Below are 22,144 nucleotides of genomic sequence, written 5' to 3' on the forward strand. Positions count from 1 at the left end.
ATCTCCATGGATTTTATCACCGATTTGCCTCCATCTCAAGGCAAGTCGGTGGTGTGGGCTGTAGTAGACTGCTTCAGTAAGATGTGCCACTTTGTAACCCTCAAGAAACTACCCAATGCCAAGACGTTAGCTTCCTTGTTTGTCAAACACATCCTGCGTCTCCATGGGGTTCCTGTCAATATTGTTTCTGAAAGAGGGGTACAATTTGTTTCATTGTTTTGGAGAGCCTTCTGTAAGAATTTGGAGATTGATCTGTCCTTCTCCTCGGCCTTCCATCCTGAAATTAATGGCCAAACTGAGAGGACTAATCAGTCTATAGAACAATATTTAAGGTGTTTTATCTCTGACTGTCAAGATGATTGGGTCTCCTTCATTCCCCTCGCCAAATTTTCCCTTAATAACCGGGTCAGTAACTCGTCGGGGGTGTCCCCCTTTTTCTGTAATTTTGGGTTTAATCCACGGTTCTCCTCCGTTTCACCTGGTGGTTCCAACAATCCCGAGGTAGATGTCGTTCATCGGGAACTGTGCACAGTCTGGGCCCAGGTTCAGAAGAACCTTGAGGCGTCCCAGAGCTTCCAAAAGACTCAGGCAGATAAGAGACGTTCTACTAACCCCTTGTTTGTGGTCGGGGATTTGGTGTGGCTGTCCTCAAAAAATTTGCGCCTTAAAGTCCCATCCAAAAAAAATTCTCCCCGGTATATAGGGCCGTTCAAGATCATTGAGTTCCTTAACCCTGTCTCCTTCCGGCTGGAGTTACCCCTGTCCTTTCAGATACACAACATGTTCCATGCCTCCCTCCTGAAAAGATGCTCCCCGTCCTTGGCTCCCTCGAGGAAACCTCCGGTCCCTGTTCTCACTCCTGAAGGGGTAGAATTCGAGGTGGCCAAGATTGTAGACAGCAGGATGGTCCAGGACTAACTCCAGTACCTGGTCCATTGGAGAGGTTATGGGCCTGAGGAGATGACTAGGGTACCCGCCCGGGATGTTCACGCCAGATTATTGCTCAGGAAGTTCCATCTTCGGTTCCCCAACAAGCCAGGTCCTCCTAGGAAGGGTCCAGTGGCCCCTCATAAAAGGGGGGGGTACTGTAATGGATTTGCCTGACACAGCTTCTTTGTCGACGCCCGTGATTAATGAGCCTGCATCTGTGCCTAGGTCTGTTAGAGTGACTCGATCTGCTACCACTCAGGCTGGGAGGCTGAGGAGTGGGAGAACATATCACAGCCTGGCCAGACGGAGCTAGCTCCCGCCCTCTGTTTATTTATACCTTCATTTCCTGCTCCTCCTTTGCCTGTGATTCTGTCCTGTTTCCTGGCTCTGCTGCTCCTGCTTGTTCTATTGTCCTCTACTTCAAATTGACCCTGGCTTTTCTGACTACTCTTCTGCTCTGCGTTTGGTACCTCGTACACTCCTGGTTTGACTCGGCTCGTTCACTACTCTTGTTGCTTACGGTGTTGCCGTGGGCAACTGCCCCATTTCCCTTAGCTTCTGTGTACCCTTGTCTGTTGGTCTGTCGTGCACTTATTGAGCGTAGGGACCGTCGCCCATTTGTACGCCGTCGCCTAGGACAGGCCGTGCAAGTAGGCAGGGACTGAGTGGCGGGTAGATTAGGGCTCACCTGTCTGTCTCCCTACCCCGTCATTACACTAAATGAACAAAAGTATTCAGACACACCACTTAATCATTGAATTCAGGCGTTTTATTCAGTCCCATTGCCACAGATGTATAAAATCAACCACTTATCCATGTAGTCTGCCTTACAAACATTTGTGAAAGAATGGATCGAGAACTCACTGAATTTGAGCGTGGTACCATAATAGGATGCCACCATAGTAACAAGTCAGTTCATGAAATTTCTATCCCTCCTAGATATTCCACGATTAATGATAGTGGATTTATTGCAAAGTATAAGTGTTTAGGAAAAGTCGTCAACGCTTTGGTGACTCAATAACTGCAGAGCTCCAAACCTCCTCTGGTACTGACATTAGCACAAAACTGTGCTCCGGTAGCTTCATGGTGTGGGCTTCTATGGCCGAGCAGCTGCATGAAAGCCTTACATTACCAAGCAAAATGCTAAGCGTCGCATGGAGTGGTGTGAAGCACAAAGCCTCACACATGACCTCATGAATTCTAGATGAATAGAAATCAAAATCCTGTAGAAACCCTTCCCAGAAGAGTGAAAGCTGTTTCTAGCTGCAAAGGGGGAACCAACTCTATATTAATGCCAAGGGATTTAGAATGGGATGTCATTAAAGCTTCCGTAGGTGTAATGTGTATGTGTCCCAATACTTTTGTCTATGTAGTGTATCTTAGTTTCAGGAACTGCAGCAGTAATATACAATTCATTAGTAATTTTATTATTATATATTAAAAAATATTACAGAAACAAACTGTTCAAGATGGATGCCACAAAATTTGTATAGTTTTAACAGACCAACGCGTAGATGGCTTCCTCAGGGCGTGAGCAATACTCTAAGGCTATAGTTATATACAGGCTATAGTTATGAATAATTATAAAGATTAAAAAAAATAGCACACTGCTGCGGAAAACAGCACTCTGACATCCTGCAGCTCGGCCTCCTGGGTTGATGTTTCATCCCGTGTGACCACTGTAGCATGTTTTTGACTGCAGCAGTCCCATGGGCTGGATGCAGAAGCAGGGAGTTCTGGGTAAGTATATGGTTTGTATATTTTCTGAGTTGCGATTTTTGTGGCTGAACCACAACTTTTCCGCTGCAAAAATCGTAACATCCCTATTGAATTCAATGGGGAAAACCCGCAACAGAAAATTAACGATTGAAAAACCGCACCACAGGTCAATTTATTAACATTTTTGTAGCGGGTGTTTTAGACAGATTTGTTCAAATCTCATCCACTTTGCTGCTACTGTAATACGCTGCAGATTTTTCGCAATGAAATCCATATTGGAAAATCTGCAGTATTTACGCTGCATGTGAATCCGGCCTAACGGCATTTAAGAAAAAATATTCGAATTCTGCAGCAAGTGGGAGTAAACGTTTTATTTTTTCAAAACAACCTGTAAGTAAATAAAGCTTATGTATAACATAAAAACAATAAAAACTTATGTGATCTTTCATTTTTATCTTTAATCTTTGACCATCAAAACTATACAATAGTTATTATAATTTATTTCATGCTTCTATCTTTGGTGATGTAAGAGCTTGGCCTTGACTCTCCCTTTCTATGTTGCTACATCGTCAAACAGGTATCCTGTGGGAAATCTTCAAAGACTCTCATAAAGTTTGCCATAAAAATTCCTTAAATTATATGGAAGAACGTTATCACAATAAAAGTGTTATCATAACAGGCTAGAAGTCCTACTCTATCAATGTAATATCAAACTTTTTCAGGGACAGTCCTGGATGATATTTTATTTCCATAGTCAATTGGAACAGGAAACAAAATACTTTGATATCAGTGTATTAAAGGGTTGTCCACTTTGGCCTTTCTATTTTTGTTAGAGGGGTCTGTCCAACCATAGGCTGATCACAGGATGTCCCACTTCTGGGATTGTAGGTGGTCCACTTTAACCTGCGAGGCACTCTATAGGAAATCTCTAGTGCATTGTTTTACTTTGGGGGGTATAATTATACAGTACATTCACAGCAACACATTCATTCTTTTTGTATACACTGATACCTTTATTTGCAAACTCAGCCAGTTGTAACGTCCACGGTCGCAGACCGCAGACCCCTATCATCCTGCCGACATCTCCCTCCTCGGAGATGCCAGCACATGTGGCCATCCTGCCCTGCAGTGACCACTAGGATACACACGCAAGCTCATTCCCTGTCTTAAAGGGCCAGTGCGAAAACATGTAAAGAATTTACGAATTACTCCCAGATCACTCTGGACTATAAAAAGTGCCCTGCCCTTTCGCTCCTTGCCTGACCGTTGTTTGTATTCCTATGTTAGTCTTGTAAATGGTCCCTTACTCTTATCCTGTTTGCAGTGTTCCCGTGCCCTGCTACCTGTATCCTGTATCCCATGCTGTATTTGTTCCTGTGCCCTCTCTAGTGTTGGAGTCGTGTTGTGCCGTCTGCTACGCCTGAGGTCATACACCACGTCTGGTGTCATCTGCCACGCCTGGCACCACCTGCCAAGTTTTGCATCAACTGCCGTCAAAGTACCATCTGAGCCTCGCCTTGCTACTGTCTGGACTATTACAGGTACCCTTGTGTTTGGCCAGCTGCTACTCCACTACGGCGGTGCAGCCTAGTGGGTCCACATACCCACATATCGTTGTCAAGTTGTTCCAAGTGAATGCTATATAAGTACATCTGTATCTGGAAGGTCCAACAAATGAGGAGTCCGTTTTGTGATGATAATATCACCCGAAGTGGAAAAACACTGCAAATGTCCAAGCCACTGAATATACTTTAGTACAGTTACAGGACGATGTGACTGTGCAAATGGCCCCATTGAATTTCATAGGTCCGTGTTCTGTCCGTTTTTTAACAGGTAGCACAAAGACATATACAACGGTCACCTGAATCAGGCCTAACACCTCTTGTGCACGACCGAGTGTTCGGGCTGTGAAAAGTGGTCTGTGTGTCAGACGGATTTCCCTGCTCAACCGCTGTATGGGTGAACGAGACTCCTAGCATCATAGGCATTAATGATGCTAGGAGTCTCTGCCTCCTCACAGAACTGCTGTTTCATACTGAACAAAATTATACAGTATGGAACAGTAGTTCCGTGGGGGGGGGGGGCAGAGACTCCTAGCATCATAAATATCTATGATGGCAGGAGTCCCGTTCACCTGAACCCCGGTCAGGCTGGGAAATCCACCTGACACATGGACCGTTTTTCCACGGCCCTAACTCAGTTGCGTGCAACTGGGGTTAACCTGTCGACACTGATTTACTGATTAGACAGGGTCCACAGATATGCTGGTCTGGAGAGACGGGGTGCTGCAGTCTCCTGTTTTAGTGATTAGTGGGAGTACCATGGAAAGGTGATAGATGTTAGTGGCAGGAATATCCCTTTAAGGATAACGGAGTAGCATTTGATGCAATATTTAAAAAAAAATTTACAGACAATATGATAGGATGTAAAGCTGATTTATTACTTTATTTTAGTAAACTCAGTGCCAAGGATAAGCAAATGTTAAAAGCTGAAAAATAGATATTCACTGTCATGGCAACATCTATCTTAGAAATGGACTATAAAATTACTTTTTTGACAGTAAACAAAGTGCAGTAGTACATTTTATTGTGTTCTGTAAAACATGAGAAATAATTGAGTTTTGCCTAATTTGCCTTTTTATAGTTTGTTTTTTTGTGGTTGTATTTTTTGGGGGGATATTTGAATATTGTTTATTGAAATAGCCAATAGTACAGCTTAAAAAGCTGTGGGGAGATATAGTTTCAGACTTTATCTGAACTAGGAATGACAAACAATTGTATATTGTTTTATAAAATGCTAAACTATTTTATTTAGAATTGAAAAAATGTTTCACTACATATTTTATTGTGCTATCCTTCCCTGAACGGTCACATGACTGTGTGCACTTACCAGACACCCATACAGGCAAAACTAATATATATGACTGACGCTGGTGTGGGAAAAATATGTAATTGAGAAAAAAAGCCACAATCTGCTGCAATCTATAAACCATACTGTCACAATCAATACAGGAGCACTATGGCCCACATCTATTAAGACTGCCGTATCTTACGTGATCTACGCATACCTCTTAATAAGTTGTCAAAGATAAATCCAACCAGGATTCCTGATACAAGTTGGAAAGAAGGCACTTGTCTAGCGCGACCCTTGATGATATTTCAAGTCACTTTTGCGCTGGATTCATCCTAAAGGTGTTTGATGGGGTCTAGGTCAGGGCTCTGTGCGGCCAGGGGCGTAACTAGGAAAGACTGGGCCCCATAGCCAACTTTTGACTGGGCCCCCCTTCCCCACAACCAACTCCCCCCACCCCAACAACCCTTGCCCTCCCGACAATGAATATAGCTAGGCCGTCAAGTTGTAGATCATCTACCCTCCTTATATTATGAGATCCCATTAATAATGATCCCACAGTCCTGGTGTAGATAGTGCCACACAGACACCCTTGTAGGTAGTGCCACACTGCCCCCTGTAGATAATGCCAAACAGGCCCTCTTGCAGATCGTGCCACACAGCCCCTACATGTAGAGTGTGCCACACAGCCCCCCTTGTATAAGGTGTCACATACTCCCCCTTGTAGACCAAGCTACACACTCCATTTTGTAGATAGTTGCCTAAAGCCGACCCTTATAGATAGTGCCCCACTGAGGCCCCCTTGCAAATATTGCCACACACACACCCCCTTGTGGATAGTGTCACACAGCCCCCTTGTAGGTCGTGCCACACAGGCCCTCTTGCAGATCGTGCCACACAGCCCCTTCTTGTAGATTGTGCCACACAGCCCCCTTGTGGATAGTGCCACATACTCCCCCTTGTAGATAATGCCACACACTCCATCTTGTAGATAGTGCCTCACAGCCAACCCTTATAGATATTTCCACGCAGCCCTATTGTAAATAGTGCCACACAGTCCCTCCTTGTGGGCTGTGCCACACAGCCCCCCTTGTAAATAGTGTCACACAGCCCCCCCTGTAGATATTGCCACACAGTCCACCCCTTGTAGATAGTGCCACAGCCTCCCCTTGTAGATAGTGCCACACAGCCCCCCTTGTAAATAGTGCGTCACAGCCCCCGCTGTAGATAGTGCCTCACGACCCCCCTGTAGATAGTGCCACACAGCCCACTCTTGTACATCGTGCCACACAGTCCCCCCTTGTAGACAGTGCCACACAGTCCACCCCTTGTAGATAGTGCCACACACTCTCCCTTGTAGATAGTGCCACACACTCCCCCTTGTAGATAGTGCCACACAGCCCCCTTCTAGATAGTGCCCCCTTGAAGATAGAGCCACTCAGCCCCCTGTGTAGATAGTGCCCCACAGTCCCCTTGTAGATAGTGCTACACAGACCCCCTTGTAAATAGTGCCTCACAGCCCTCCTGTAGATAGTGCCTCACAACCCCTCTTGTAGATAGTGCCACACAGCCCACTCTTGTACATAGTGCCACAACGTCCCCCCTTGTAGACAGTGCCACACAGCCCACTCTTGTACATAGTGCCACACAGTCCCCCATTGTAAACAGTGCCACACAGCCCTCCTTGTAGATAGTGCCACACTCCCCCCTTGTAGATGGTGCCACACACTTCCCACCTTGTAGATGGTGCCACACAGCCCCCCTTGTAGATAGTGTCCTCCAAACAAATAAAAAAAATGTACCCACCCAGCCCCGTTCCAACGACAAACGGAGCTGCTCCACAGTCCCCTCAGCAGCCTATGAGATGGCGGTGCTAGCGACGCCACCGTGCATGAGGGGGCCCATGCCGCATGGCCCGGCACGTGAATGCTATGTCCCGGGCCGCACAGCATGGGCCCCTTATGCCACGGGCCTTGTAGCAGTCACTATGGCTTCTATAGTAGTAGTTCCACCACTGCGTGCGGCCAGTCAAGTTCTTCCACACCGAACTCACCCAACCATGCCTTTATGGACCTTGGCACTGAGGCACAGTCATGCTGAAACAGAAAGGGGCCTGCCCCAAACTGTTCCCACAAAGTTGTAAGCATAAAATTGTCCAAAATGTCTTGGTATGCTAATGTATTAAGATTTTCCTTCACTGGAACTAAGGGGCTAGAGCAACCCCTGAAAAACAATCCCATAGCATTATCCCACCCCCACCAAACTTTACAGTTGGCACAATGCAGTCAGGCAGGTATCATTCTCCTGGTATTCTCCAAACCCAGGTTTATCCACTAGACTGTCAGGTGGAGAAACTTGATTTGTTACTCCACAGAACACGTTTCCACTGCTCCAGAGTCTAGTGTCGGCTTTACACCACTCCATCCAACGCTTGGCATTGTGCTTGGTGATATAAAGCTTGCATGTAGCTGCTCGGCCATGGAAACCCATTGTAATGATGGGGGTAAGGAAACAGACAAGTGAGCCCTAATCTACCCGCCACTCAGTCCCTGCCTACTTGCAACGACCCGCCCTAGGCGACGGGGTACAACTGGGCGACGGTCCCTACACTCAATAAGTGCACGACAGACAAACAGACAAGGGAAACAGAAGCAAGGGAAAAGGGGCAGTTGCCCACGGCAACACCATGAGCAACAAGAGTGGTGAACGAGCCGAGTCAAACCAGGAGTGTACGAGGTACCAAACGCAGAGCAGGAGAGTAGTGAACAAGCCGAGTCAAACCAGGAGTGTACGAGGTACCAAACGCAGAGCAGGAGAGTAGTCAGTAAGCCAGGGTCAATATGAAGCAGGGTCAAATGGTTCAAGAAGCTGCAGCAGGGCCAGGAAACAAAACGAGAAGAATCACAAGCAAGGAGGAACAGGAAAGGCAGGTATAAATAGACAGAGGGTGGGAGCTAGCTCCATCTGGCCAGGCTGTGATAGGCTCTCCCACTCCTAAACCTGCCATCCTGAGTGGTGGAAGATGGAGTCAGTCTCACAGACATAGAAGCAGGTGCAGACTGATTACCTATGGGCGTGGATACAGAAGCTGTGCCTGGCAGATCCTTAACACCCATGCCATGAAGCTCCCAGCGCACAATTTTGCAGATATTGAGGCAGCAGGGCGTTGGTGACTTTTATGCACTATGCGTCTCAGCACCCAACAACCCTGCTCTGTCACTTTACGTGGTCTGCCACTTCATGTCTGAGTTTCTATGGTTCCTAAATGCTTCCACTATGTAATAAAACCACTCACAGCTGATTGTGGAATTTCTAGGAGGGAAGAACTTTCACGAATTGTCAATTGTTGCATCCTATTACAGTACCATGCTGGAATTCAGTGACCTCTTTAGAACAACCCATTCTTTTACAGACGTTTGTCAAGGCGACTGCATGGCTAGAAGCTTTATTTTATACACCTGTGGCAATGGGACTGAATGAAACACCTGATGAAAAGGTGTGTCCCAATACTTTTGTCCACATAGTGTCAATGCATATATAAGTATATACTTCACAATATTATATAGAGAGAAAATCTAAAAAAAAAAAAATATGTAAAAACATTCTAAAAATATTTATGTTTGTGGCTGGTACTAATTTTAATGTTTTCATCCTTGACTCATTGTAGTTCTTTCCTCCCTAAAAAGGATGCATCTCCCTTCCGACCACAGAAAAATGTGAACACTATTCAGCCCTTTCCTGATAAAATGGAATATAAGGTACAAGAGCCTTTAGAGGAAGTGTGCTCATTTCCATCTGGAAATGTGACTCACTGTGAATTGCCATTTTTACTGCCTGAATCATAGCTGTCGAAGAAGTCAGTTCTTGGACAGTTTTTCTTTACCATTAATCACATGGAAGAAATTATTTTCATATGGTGACTATGTAAATAAATATGAAAGTGTACGGCGTGTCCATGTGAGCTCCGAGCGTATTGTTTACATGTGTAGCTACATGAAAATCCAGCATCACTACAAGTTATATAGGGCAATGGACAATACTAAAGAAAATGCACATTTTCCAAGTTTTGCTCAACCTGCATAATGGATGATATTATTACATTATTATTTATGTCAATGTTAAAAATAACAGACGGTCAGGTTTCCCATTTTTACTGAATAAAATATTGTTATTGGCTACGCTGTTCTGCCCCCCAGCAGTCGCTAACTTATAACCCATTTATAGCATTAGAAAAAAATACAATTGAAACCAATGAGACCATTAATGGAAATGTTTTTATTTAAACCATTTGTACTGAATAATGTAGAGAGAAGCACCAGTGTAAACAGAGCCATAGTTGACCAATTGGTAGTTACTACATCAGTCTGATCAGTTGGGCAGATTATGGGCATTTCTCTGGCAGTCCCGGCATATGGCATGTTGTTGTATGTAACATCTACCTGCAGTGTTGACACCATATACAGAATGTTTGTTTTTATAACATTATCCCTGTTCTTGTAAAGTTGTATACATTTTTATTTTTATAATTTGAATGTGTATAAAAAAACGTGTATGAGTTTTAACTTCTTAACGTCCAGAGTGTTTCGATCCTAAATGTCCAGACACTTTTTTTTTTGTGATTTTACACATGTGATGCCTATAACCTTTTTAGTTCTTGGGATCCAAAAATGATTTTTTTATGAGGTTTTTTTGTGACAGAAAGGACTTTTTTTTTCATAATTTTTTATAGTATTTTTTTTTATTTTTGAGTTTTAGGGCTTGTCCACACGTAACGGAATTGTTGCAGAAAATTTCTGACGCATTTCCGCTTAAACTAGCAGACAATTCTTTGTGGAAAAACTGCACCATTTCCTGCGGTTTTATTACTGCAGAAAATAGTGCAGATTTTGCTGTGTTTTTTTTCGATTCTGGGAGATGGTGATATCTCCTCTGAAAAACACAGGAATTCAGTCCACCTTCCCACAGCAGGAATTGACAGGGTGGGGAACAAAAAGTACGCACCACAGGTGATTTTAAGAATTTTACGCAGCGTGTAGATGACATATACTCATTCACATCCACTTTGCTGCTACTATATGTTACTGCATATTTCCGTCTGCAATTCCTAACAGAAAACATGCAGGAATTCCGTTAAGTGTGGACAAGCCCTTAACAGGAATAAATTGTACACACAGTAGAAAAACATATTTTTATTAAATATATAGTCCTTTATTTTTTAAATTTGCTAATTAACAATAAAATAAAGTGTTAGAATAGGTTCCCTATTGTGTTTCAGTCTTTTTGATGTACATAATATTTATAGTCTCAGGTGATCGATCAAATGACAATTTGGGTTGGTACAGGCTGTGTGTGGTTTTTTTTTAATACTTTTTTGTTTTTGTATAAATTTTTCTTTTCATAATATAAGAAGCGAGTTTAAAAGTCCCATCTTCAGCTAACTTCGACTTTCCGAGAAGAGCCGAAAAGAGACAAAGTTATCCCATTACAGCTGAAGGGGCACTATGCTAGGCTGAGCACTTCTGCCCCTTCATTTCAGCGATCGGTGGGGGACTCAGCACCCGGACCCCCACCGAACAAAACTTTTGACATGTCACTATGACATGTCAAATGTTTTATGAAACGACAGTTAGGGTATGTGCACACACAAACTCAAAAACGTCTGAAAATACGAAGCAGTTTTCAAGGGAAAACAGCTCCTGATTTTCAGACGTTTTTTATTCAAAGTCGCGTTTTTTGCTGCATTTTTAACGGCTGTTTTTGGAGCTGTTTTCTATAGAGTCTATGAAAAACAGCTCCAAAAACGTCCCAAGAATTGACATGCACTTCTTTTTCGCGGGTGTCTTTTTACGTGCGGTTTTTGCAAAACGAGGCGTAAAAAAACGTCCCGTCGGAACAGAACGTAGTATTTCCCATTGAAATCAATTGTCAGATGTTTGTAGGCGTTCTGTTTCCGATTTTTTAGCCGTTTTTCGGGATATTTACGGCCCGAAAAATGGCTGAAAACACTACGTGTAAACATACCCTCACTCTTTAAGTGCTGTTTGAGCTGCAATAGAGTAGACCGGAGCAGGAGTTTTAAACCCACAACAAACATTTACAAATGCAAGTTTAAAGCCCAGGACCACGCTCTATACATTTATGGCACATGGTTCTTAACAGGCTATTAAAGCCTGCTGTAGTTCTTTATACTCCATGCATAGTTGCTAGCACTAAGGGTATGTGCACACACACTAATTACGTCCGTAATTGACGGACGTATTTCGGCCGCAAGTAGTGGACCGAACACAGTGAAGGGAGCCGGGCTCCTAGCATCATACTTATGTACGATGCTAGGAGTCCCTGCCTCTCCGTGGAACTACTGTCCTGTATTGAAAACATGATTACAGTACGGGACAGTTGTCCTGCAGAGAGGCAGGGACTCCTAGCACCGTATATAACTATGATGCTAGGAGCCCGGCTCCCTGCACTGAGTTCGGTCCGGTATTTGCGGCCGAAATACGTCCGTCAATTACGGACGTAATTAGTGTGTGTGCACATACCCTCACAATCCATGACAAATAAGATCATTAGAGGCGAGTCATGAGTAAACTACATACATCTATAAATAGAGCTGAAGAGTGTCAATGGAAAATTGAATGTCCAAGTCTCAAAAAATAGAAAATAACATGCATTTATTACAAAATATTAATTGAGTGACAATAATAAAAAATCTGTTGTTATAGTCATTTGTGCACTGTTTTTCATTCACACAGTTATGGGATTTTATTTATTTAAAGGGTTTTTCTGTTTCCTACTAAAAGGTCTATACATTTTAGAATATACTTACTGCACTGATTCTCAAACCCTCATGGTCCTTTGTGTGTATGGCAGCACGATGGCGTATTACTCATGGTGACAACATGTCACTTAAATTTGTTTTCCGCTTTCGACAATACCTGCTTGTTAACAGGGTCTTTAGACTATAGAGTGATCTCAAAGTGCCCTACTTCTGGAACCCCCTACGATCAGCTGTAATCTGTGGGGAAACCTGGCACTAAGTGTTCAATTTCTCTGCAGCACCACCGTAGGGAAAAGGAAGAATTACACAGTGCCCATTCAAAGCTATGGGTTGTCTATGTAATACAGGACAGTTCCTCCAGAACGAGAGACACTCTTACCACTCTTCACTCCGACCAAGATAGGAGGATTTTAGAAAGGGAACCCCCCCTCTATTACTCAGAATTCCCTAACAGAGTATAGAAAAATCGGTTTTCTAAACTGGTCCACCCCTATACTGTGGCGGCCAATTGCTAGGTGTAGAGGGATGTGGCTTTTTTGTTTATGATGCATAACATAGTGATTGCCATATTTGAAGTCAGGAACAATTTTTCCCCCTAATATAAGGCAATTGGCAACTTCCCCATAGGGGTTTTTTGCCTTCCTTTGGATCAACACTGTAGGATTATAGGTTGCACTAGGTGGCAGTGGATTTTTAACTATAGCTGCTGTTTAGTTTTGGATTTTAAATATGCCCTTATACAAAAAAATATATTTAAATATATATATACATATATATATATATATATATATATATATATATATATATATATATAATGCCCTAGTCTACTGTGCACCATCAGCTCTGAAATCCATTTTATTTTCAGAAATTGGGGGCAGTGGAAACTGGTAAATCCTGGACTGGGCAGGAGCCAACATATGATGACTTGAGGGGTAAAGTTTGTATCTTCTTTTACTAATAAAGAATGGCAGTCAAGTAAGAAGATAAAAGCTCAATGAATGTAGTTTGTAGTTTACCGTGCTCCATTAAAGTATTAAGTGCTTATCCATACAAGCGCCCCGCTTTAAAGACAGAAGAAGAAATTTGAGACTACCTAAATAAACCTGAATCACAAAGCGATTACACAGAAGTGAATACATTCAGATTGATACTATTTAAATGTTTTTTCGTAAATTTACTTTCAATGACCTCTCACCTACATTAAACATGAATCACCAGAATCCATTCACTGCCCAGGAATGCTGGCCACATACATCTATAGTAAGTCACATAAAATAAATAAATGTGTGCTTTCATCTTATAATAATCTATGCTACCCACAATTCTAAAAAAAACAATGCCACAGGATACGTTCAATTAAAATCTACATATCAACATCTATTGCCAGTATTACTCATATATTACTAATAGTAGAGAAGACATTTTAACCCTTTCAAATCTAAGCGATTAGAATAAAAAATTCACTAAATTATGGAACAATATCTAAAATAGAACAAATTGTCTTATTGTCAAATGAAATAGAAAACCTCTAATATAATTTTTAGGTGAACTTCACATTACATTGTAGCAATGCAGAAAACCTGGCATGTCAAAAGGGATGCCAATGTATGCAGTTGTATGCCACCTGCTGCATTCATCTGCATTAAGAGGTGCGTGCGTGCGCTCTTGGTCTGGTTGTTCCACTTTTGCTGTATCTAGGTCTTCTATTGGCTTATTGTATGTATTTTGCACTTTATACTTAACTCCATTCCTAGTATACTTATGTGGCTTACATTGATTGTAGCACTTGCACTTTTCATTTTTTATGTACTGTATCTGATTTATTATAGACCTTGGGCTTAATCCTTTATCATGGGTATGTTTACATTTTCATGTATTTTTATCTATTTATATGTAACAATAACGTTTTTCATTTAATTTATAAATATTTTGTGAGTGTTGCTGTCATTTGGTAGGAGGTATTTAATATTTAGAAAGCCACTGTTTTCCTTTTTGGAGATAGTACAAGCCCTTTCCTTGTTGGTAGTAGTTCTAATTATTTTTATGGTAAGAAATTAGTTTTTTACCTTTAAGTATTCCCATAATGTAATGAAATGGCATATCTAGGATATGCCATAACATTAAGATTGGCCGTGTTTCGACCTGTGGGACCCCAACAATCAAGTGACTGCGGGGCTGTGCTGAACTAAACTACAAAGTGGGTGGCCAGGTGACCTTTGTGGAGGGAATAACTTTAAAGGACTGTGGTGCTAAGCTTTTAGGGATCATTGAGGTTCTTTTAGCAGCAGGAGTTATCCAAAAATGCTGAGATGGCTGGATTTACTAGTGATAGGTGAGAGTCTCAATGGTCAGAACCACATTGATTGATAGAAATACTAGAACCCTTTAATGATACTGTAAGATCATTTACATGAGAGAAATGGAAATATTTGTAAAGATGGGGTTTCCTAAAAAAGTGAGAAATTGAACAATATGATAATATGGAAAGGGATTGAGCAAATTTGTGACTAGAAGAACACATTATTATTATTATTTTTATTATTATTGTTATTGTTTTTTTTTATTAAAGTACATCTTTGCTTTCTTTCTGAGCAATATTCACTATAAGTAGAACTAAAAACTATTGGCTACAAGTTTGTTATCCAGAGAATGTAACCTAACTGGCAAAACCTCTTCATTATTCACTTTCATTTTAATAATGTGCAGTTTTTTGGATAATCGGAATGTGTTGGCCTGTGGGGGTTTCAGAGTTTATATTTTTTTATTCTCCTTTAATATGATTACATTTTAATTGTATACAACCACCTAAGTAATAAAAACACCATACAGTATAAGGCACTGAGTTGTCCTGAATTTAGTGAACTTTAATTTTTTTATTTAGTTCATTCTGAATTATCATGACCTACTGTATAGATGATAGATGTTGAATGCCAGTCATTTATCCTCATAGCAGCTGTCGCTCAGCTTTCCATGAATTCCATTAATAACAGGCAGAAGGTGATGGACATGTAGATCCGAAATATAGACTATAGAAATATAGAATAAAAAAAAATAAAGGTGAAGGTCAATGTGTCGTTTTTAAGGCTGGGTTCACACGACCTATTTTCAGACGTAAACGAGGCGTATTATGCCTCGATTAACGCCTGAAAATACGGCTACAATACGTCGCCAAACATCTGCCCATTCATTTGAATGCGTTTGGCGACGTACTGTGCCGACGACCAGTAATTTACACGCGTAAAATGACTGCCTAGTCAAAGAAGTGCAGGACACTTCTTTGAAACGTAATTTGAGCCGTTCTTCATTGAATTCAATGAAGAACAGCTCAAATGTTCGGCCGTCAAAGACGCCTCGCATAATGCGAGGAGGAGCTTTTACGTCTGAAACGACGCAGCTGTTTTCTCCTGAAAACAGTCTGTAATTTCAGATGTAAAAGCCAGCACATACCCTAAGAGTTGTTTTTAAGGAATTGTTTGACGTATAGGGAGAAGAAGTGAATTCCAGGTTGTAGGGGCATCTGGGGTTACCTAGAGTTGTTCTCGAAATGCTATGTGTACTTTAAAGGTACTACATCAGACAATGTGTACATATACTGTAGGTATGGCATTTCTTATCATCAATATTCAATTTAGAATATTCCTGAAAATAAATGCTGGGGTCCATGATTTAATCGTCCATTTTTTTTTCTTATTTCAGTGATTGTAAATGTGCTGTAAGAGTTAAGAAAAGGAATATCATGATCAATAGGATTAAACACTTGAGTGCCTTATTGTATTGTTTCTACTATTCCTAGTCATCTTTGATGTTCTTCGTTTCGGAGTGGGCATGAAGCCAATGACTTTGGAATGTTCACAGATTACGCCATGTAGTGAGAGTGCTGAATTTGTGGAAGTCGAGGTCTTGCCACTTGTAAGATTATATGAAGAGGAAAGGAGTAAGCAGAGGATTTCAGAATGCAATTAGCCGCACAGAGAAGAGCCACAAACACTTTCTCATGTATCATCTGCACTGTAAAATTCTCAATCCACATTTTAATCATTTATAATTATAAGTAAATGTGTAATAAGTATGCTATGCTTGCTTTCTAACTATAATAATGAAAATGCGATAGCATACGTTTTGCGAGTACTCTTATTTTATTCAATAGTAGCATTTTTTACTGTACATATATCTTAGCGTTTAACTTTTATAAATTAGAATATCTCAGTAATCCAGTGCATTATTGCCTGTCAGTGAAAATCTGACATTCATAATATATGGCAGCCATGGGGGCTTTTCTTAGGCCCCTGGATGTCATATTTTTTCATCACCTTTCGCAATTACCTCGTGAGGTTGGCAATGGGAGGACAAAGATGGCCTCCGCTCTTTGTTTAGATAACTTAGATGCCATGGTCACTATTAACCGTGGTATCTAAGGAGTTATATTGCCAAGACCAGAGCTATCTTAGACCTTGGCTGTTGCCGCAGGAGGTCGGCTGTCAATCACAGCTGTTCTCTTTTCCTAGTGGGGAGCGGATGGTAGAAGTCCTCAGTGGGATGTCAAGGAGAAAGATGAAGAAGCAGGAGAGTTTCAGTGCCAAACACTTTTCTTGCACTTTCAAATAATATATTCACAGTTTTTGCCAGTGCTTATGGCCAATTTCGATATTTACAATCTTCCTGTTTTTTAAGAGGCACAAGAGTAATTATAATATTTACACTTCTCACTAATGAGAGGCACAGTTTAGTTACGGCTCAGGCTGACAAGATAGCTGGCTTGTTCTGTATAGATGTCGGTCCAAGGGCACTCCTCCTTGATACGAGGGTTGTTCTGCCGGGAGCCTAGTAGGCTGCTACTGCATACCTTAGGCCTACTGCCCCTTGTGCCAGTGGTTGCTGGCTGATTCGAAATTTAGGCCCTACAAGCCTCCACATGGACAGATTCTCCCCCTTTGTTTTGCACTACTGCTGGCCACCTCTCACTGACTGTCTTGGGTCATGTTTTGTTCTGCGTGCCCTTCATGGCCAAGCCAGCTATCTGTACAGTGGGGCATCACATACCACCCCTTCTCACTTTTCCTGACCTGCCACCACCACAGGCCCAAAGATGTGGGACTGATAAATGTTGGACATCACCAGTCAAACTCAGGCTTCTCAGTTCTAGCTGCAAAGCAGTCGGCCTATCTCTTTTTTAATCCACATCCACAGCAACTTTTATCTCCTTCTCCTCATTGTAACAACACCTCTCCTCTGTATAGTTCACAGAGCTCACTTCATACCAATCTTCCCAACACTGAACATGGACTTGCGGGCTCACCACGCTTTTATAGTTCAAGCGCTGCCCCCAGCTATAATGACGCAAGCACACATGTCACTGCGCCATCACCCTGTTACAGAGCAATCAATGCAGCTGAAAATGGCTTCCGGGCTGTACATCCCTTTGTCAGACATTTAATATGTGAACAAACCGAGCACCTTGCCCTATCTAGTTAAAACAGTCAGCAAACGCAACTGATGCAATTTGCACACACAATCTTCATTGTAAGATAGACACCCTTCTCTCCAGTGCAGATAATGGTAGCACATCTGCTCCCATTCATTGCCAGACAGTGGTTGGTTTCTTTACTACACAAGTGCCACCTAGTGGGGGGATGAATAAACATCAACAACGATACAGCATAGCTGGAATAGCATTTCACTAATTACGCAGTTGCATTGCCACGAGGGCCTAAAATACCACAACACATGAAACATCACGTTCCCCTTTTAATTATGGAGATGTGTCTCCTATACATTACTCTCCCATGGGTGATGGCACAGGAACAGCTTTTGTTCCTGCATTATCACCATGCCATACATTTATGTCACTGGTTCTTAACTGCAAGTTTCTAGCACCATAAATGTACAGCGCATAGTGACATTTTACATTTTAATATTCAACGTGGCTCAACATCATCTGGCATATTTGAAAGTGGCTTGTGACCTACGAGGGTTTGGGATCTCTGTATCAGAATATATAAATTTATCTACATACCCATATAGACATATACTTTTTTACTTTAGGACTTTTTTAGGACTTTCAGTTATTTAAATATATGAAAAGTGATTTCATTGATGAGCGATTATGTTGAAAAGGGACTTTTCTAATGTTTTAATGTTCTACCTCCTTCTTCCAATGACTCATTTATAGAGATGATCTGTGACTCATGTCCTGTATTCAAAACAATGTTGCTCTTAAATTACATCAGGTCCTCTAGGAGTCACTGATTTATTTAAAGGAAAAATGTATATTCTGTACCATAACATTCATCAATCTGCACTGAGCTGTTTTCTAAACTGTGCTGTACTAATCACAGCCAAGTTTGACCGGACCACAGGGCTAACAAGAGGATTGGATTCATTTGAAAGATTTTTCCAGCAGCCGCTGTGACTCCAGTGCAGAAAAACAGGACTCAGTGGGAAGTTTAAAAAAGTGATACTTTGCAGCCAAAAATGCCTCTGTGGGAAGTATCAAAGTGATATACACAGCTCTGGCGTATGGAGAAAAACAGCATAAAGAGAAGTATTAGCAAAGCACATTGTATAACGAGGTGAAGAAAAGTTGTTCAATGGCTAGTGTAATAGTCTCCGTCAGAGGCATGACAACTGCTGGAAGATAAATAGCCGTTATGAAAGAATGAAGTGATCAGATGAATAAAAAACACCCATATTTTAGCGTCCATGGCCACGGGCCGTCGAATTTACTTACCTCCCGATGCCCGCAGCCATGGATCCGCTCCGGTCAGCTGTGTACCGTAGGGTGAGCGCGCACGCTCGTGCCCGCTCTTAAACGGCTAGCGAGCGCATATGAAAACAATCATCATCATCAATCAACATGATTTCCTGGCTTATAAGAAGGCCCCTTCTGATCCTTGCCTGAGCGTTGTTAGTTTATCCCAAGTCTGTCTTGCAAATGTCCCTTAGTGTTTCCCATTCCAGTTGTTACCCGTCCCCTGCTACCTGTTCCTGTATCCCGTGCTGTGTTCTTGTTCCTGTGCCTACTAGTGCTGGAGTCGTGTCCTACTGCACCTGCTGTCTTTGCCACATCCAGTGTCTTCTGTCATGTCCTGTGTCTTCTGTCATGTCCTGTGTCTTCTGCCACATCCAGTGTCTTCTGCCACGTCCAGTGTCTTCTGCCACAACTTGTACTGCCCGCCACGTCTGGTGCAACCTACTGCACCGACCTCCATCCGTGCTGAAGCCACAGCCACCATCTGGACTAGTTCAGGTACCGTGTGTTATGAACTGCCATTAGATTTTTGTATAGACTGAGACCTGGTCAGCTGCCTCTCCGCTACAGCGGAGTGGTTTAGTGGGTCCACATACCCTGTGACCGTGACAGTATGCTCAGGCCATGGAACCCGCTGGCCCGCCCAAGACCGCAGTCCAGAAGATACAGACAGAGATGCATGACCTACGCACACGTCAGGATCAACTCCTTGAGGCCGTAAATTCTATCTTGGTCCGTCTGGATTTACTCACTGTACCACCTCCGGTTCCTCCTCCTGACACTGTTGCTGTACCACTGCCCGCTGCTCCTCCTGTTTGTTCCGGATCCACAGTTGGTCTGCCTCTTCCTCCTCGCTATGACGGTGATCCCAGAGCATGTAAAGGATTTATTAACCAATGCATGGTTCATTTTAGGCTACGGGGTCAACTCTTCCCCTCCGAGGAGGCCAAAGTGGCATTTATCATCTCCCTTCTTGCTGGCAAGGCCCTCGCATAGGCAAACCCAATCTTGGAGCAACAAGGACCCATATCCTCAGACCTAGCCTTGTTCCTGTCGTCCTTTCATGCCGTGTTCGAGGAGCCGGGTCGAACTTCCTCTGCCGCAGACACTCTGTTGAACCTCAAGCAAGAGGGTTCCACAGTAGGGGAGTATACTATCTCCTTCCGTACCCTGGAAGCCAAATTGGCATGGAACAATGAGGCACTGGTGGCGACCTTCTGGCAGGGACTGTCCTCTCACATCAAGGACGAACTGGCGGCCCGCAACCTTCCTCCTACCTTGGATGCCCTCATCCTGTTAGCCACTCGGGTTGATTTGAGAATCTGGGAGCGCACTCAAGAGGTTCGACAGGAGAGCCGGGTCCATAGACCAGCACCCTCGGTTCAGAGACCACTATGGCCTTCCCCTAGTGCGCTACCTGAAGAACCCATGCAGGTAGAAAGAGTCCGGTTGTCTGAACAGGAGAAAAAGCGCAGACGCTCCTCTGGACTATGTATGTATTGTGGCCTTAAGGGTCATTTTGTGTGCCAATTCCCACAGAAACCGGGAAACTCCCGTACCTAGGGTTGGTTGGAGAGGCAACTCTAGGTGAGACGTCTCCAACGGGGGCCCCCCAGGCTAAGGGACCCGGTTGCAACTGCGACTGTTGTGACCCCTGTAGCTAGGCCACTGTAAACACCAAAATACAGTGCTCAAAGGTTTACATAGCATTTAACTTTGAGTTTTGTGTTCCCATTATAGTAGGGTAGTGATAATGATAATAATAATAATAATAATAATAATAATAATAATAATAATAAAAAAGAGAGATTACATAAATAAAAAAAATATACTCTAGATCTACAAACAAATTTTAAAAATAGTGAAAGAATACATATATATATATATATATATATATATATATATATATATATATATATATAACCAATGACAGTTATTTTACCATTTGCAGTATAAATTAGTTTAAAAGGTCTAGAACTGCGGAGCGTGGCAGACAGTGCAGTGCCAATGTGCAATGGGCATTATGCATTTTCTTCCTTGCAGAAGAAATCCCCCTAAAATATATGCATATATACATCTGTCCTAGAATGTGGAGCTTTTGCGGTTGGGCTACAATATTTAATAGTTGCTTAGTAACCAAAAACAATTAGCATTTTCTGTTATTGTTTCTGTAAGTTACATTAGTAGAAATTCACTTAATCACGTCTGTATCAATATTCTCAAATAGACACGAATTATAAAATTGTTGCAACATCATTGCTTGCAGAAAACTTTCATTACCATGTGAGATGTTTTTTCTGCCAACCTTATTCATAATTAAAAGTGTCTGCCTTACAGAATGTGTAATATCAGACAGCTTTCATTATTCTCCTGCATCAATATTAATTATGTTTATTGGAGTCAATGAGTTTTCATCTTCAATTAGTTGAAGTTATTCATTAGCAATCTGCTGAAGGATTCAGAGTTATATATCGTACATTGCAGGTATTTATAGGCATTTTGATAAATGCACTCTATATATTTTCTTCTAGACATATAAATCAAGGTAGAAGAAAAAGAAACAAACATTTGCTACTATTATGTAGATAAAATCACTAATTATGGGAGCTTAGATAACATGTATATAATCCCAAGAGAACTACTTTGTGTTCTTGAGAGGAGCTTTTTATTAAAAGGTTATTCCCAACTCCAACATCTACAGGATATACCATAAATGACTGATAGATGTGCTGTTCGTCTTTTACAGTAACTACCATAGAACATAATGGAGAGAGCTGCGCGCATGCGTGGACACCTCTCCACTTAGTCCTGTCTGGAATTGGCAACCAGAGTCCACCTTGTCAGCCAAGAAGGGTGTTGGGTGACCCCCGTTCTTGATTTAGGTGTCAGTCCTGTGGATATGTCTCAAATTGGGAATAAACTTTAAACCTTTAACCTCTTAACCAATTTTTTGTTCATGCTGGTTTAAGGAGATAGTAACACTTGAATTAGTTAATTCATTTTGACCAAGAACAACATTAGCAGGAGTTTGTATTTTCTCCCTGTGTTTGTGTAGGATTCCTCTGGGTACATCAGTTTCTTCCCACACTCAAAAAAATATGTATACAACTTAATTGGAT

The 22,144-nt window shown here is 42.1% G+C and overlaps 1 long non-coding RNA gene across 1 annotated transcript in view; it reads right to left on the bottom strand.

Moving 5' to 3' along the window:
• The window catches only part of LOC142741369 (uncharacterized), a 149,082-nt gene that overhangs the window by 57,905 nt on the left and 69,033 nt on the right, over positions 1–22,144 (bottom strand). Inside the window, exon 3 of the long non-coding RNA XR_012881111.1 lies at positions 15,184–15,303. This is a non-coding gene — a long non-coding RNA (uncharacterized LOC142741369). The remainder of the gene's footprint in view (positions 1–15,183; positions 15,304–22,144) is intronic.

The sequence above is a fragment of the Rhinoderma darwinii genome, chromosome 2, assembly GCF_050947455.1.
Source record: "Rhinoderma darwinii isolate aRhiDar2 chromosome 2, aRhiDar2.hap1, whole genome shotgun sequence".
Taxonomy (NCBI): Eukaryota; Metazoa; Chordata; class Amphibia; order Anura; family Rhinodermatidae; genus Rhinoderma; species Rhinoderma darwinii.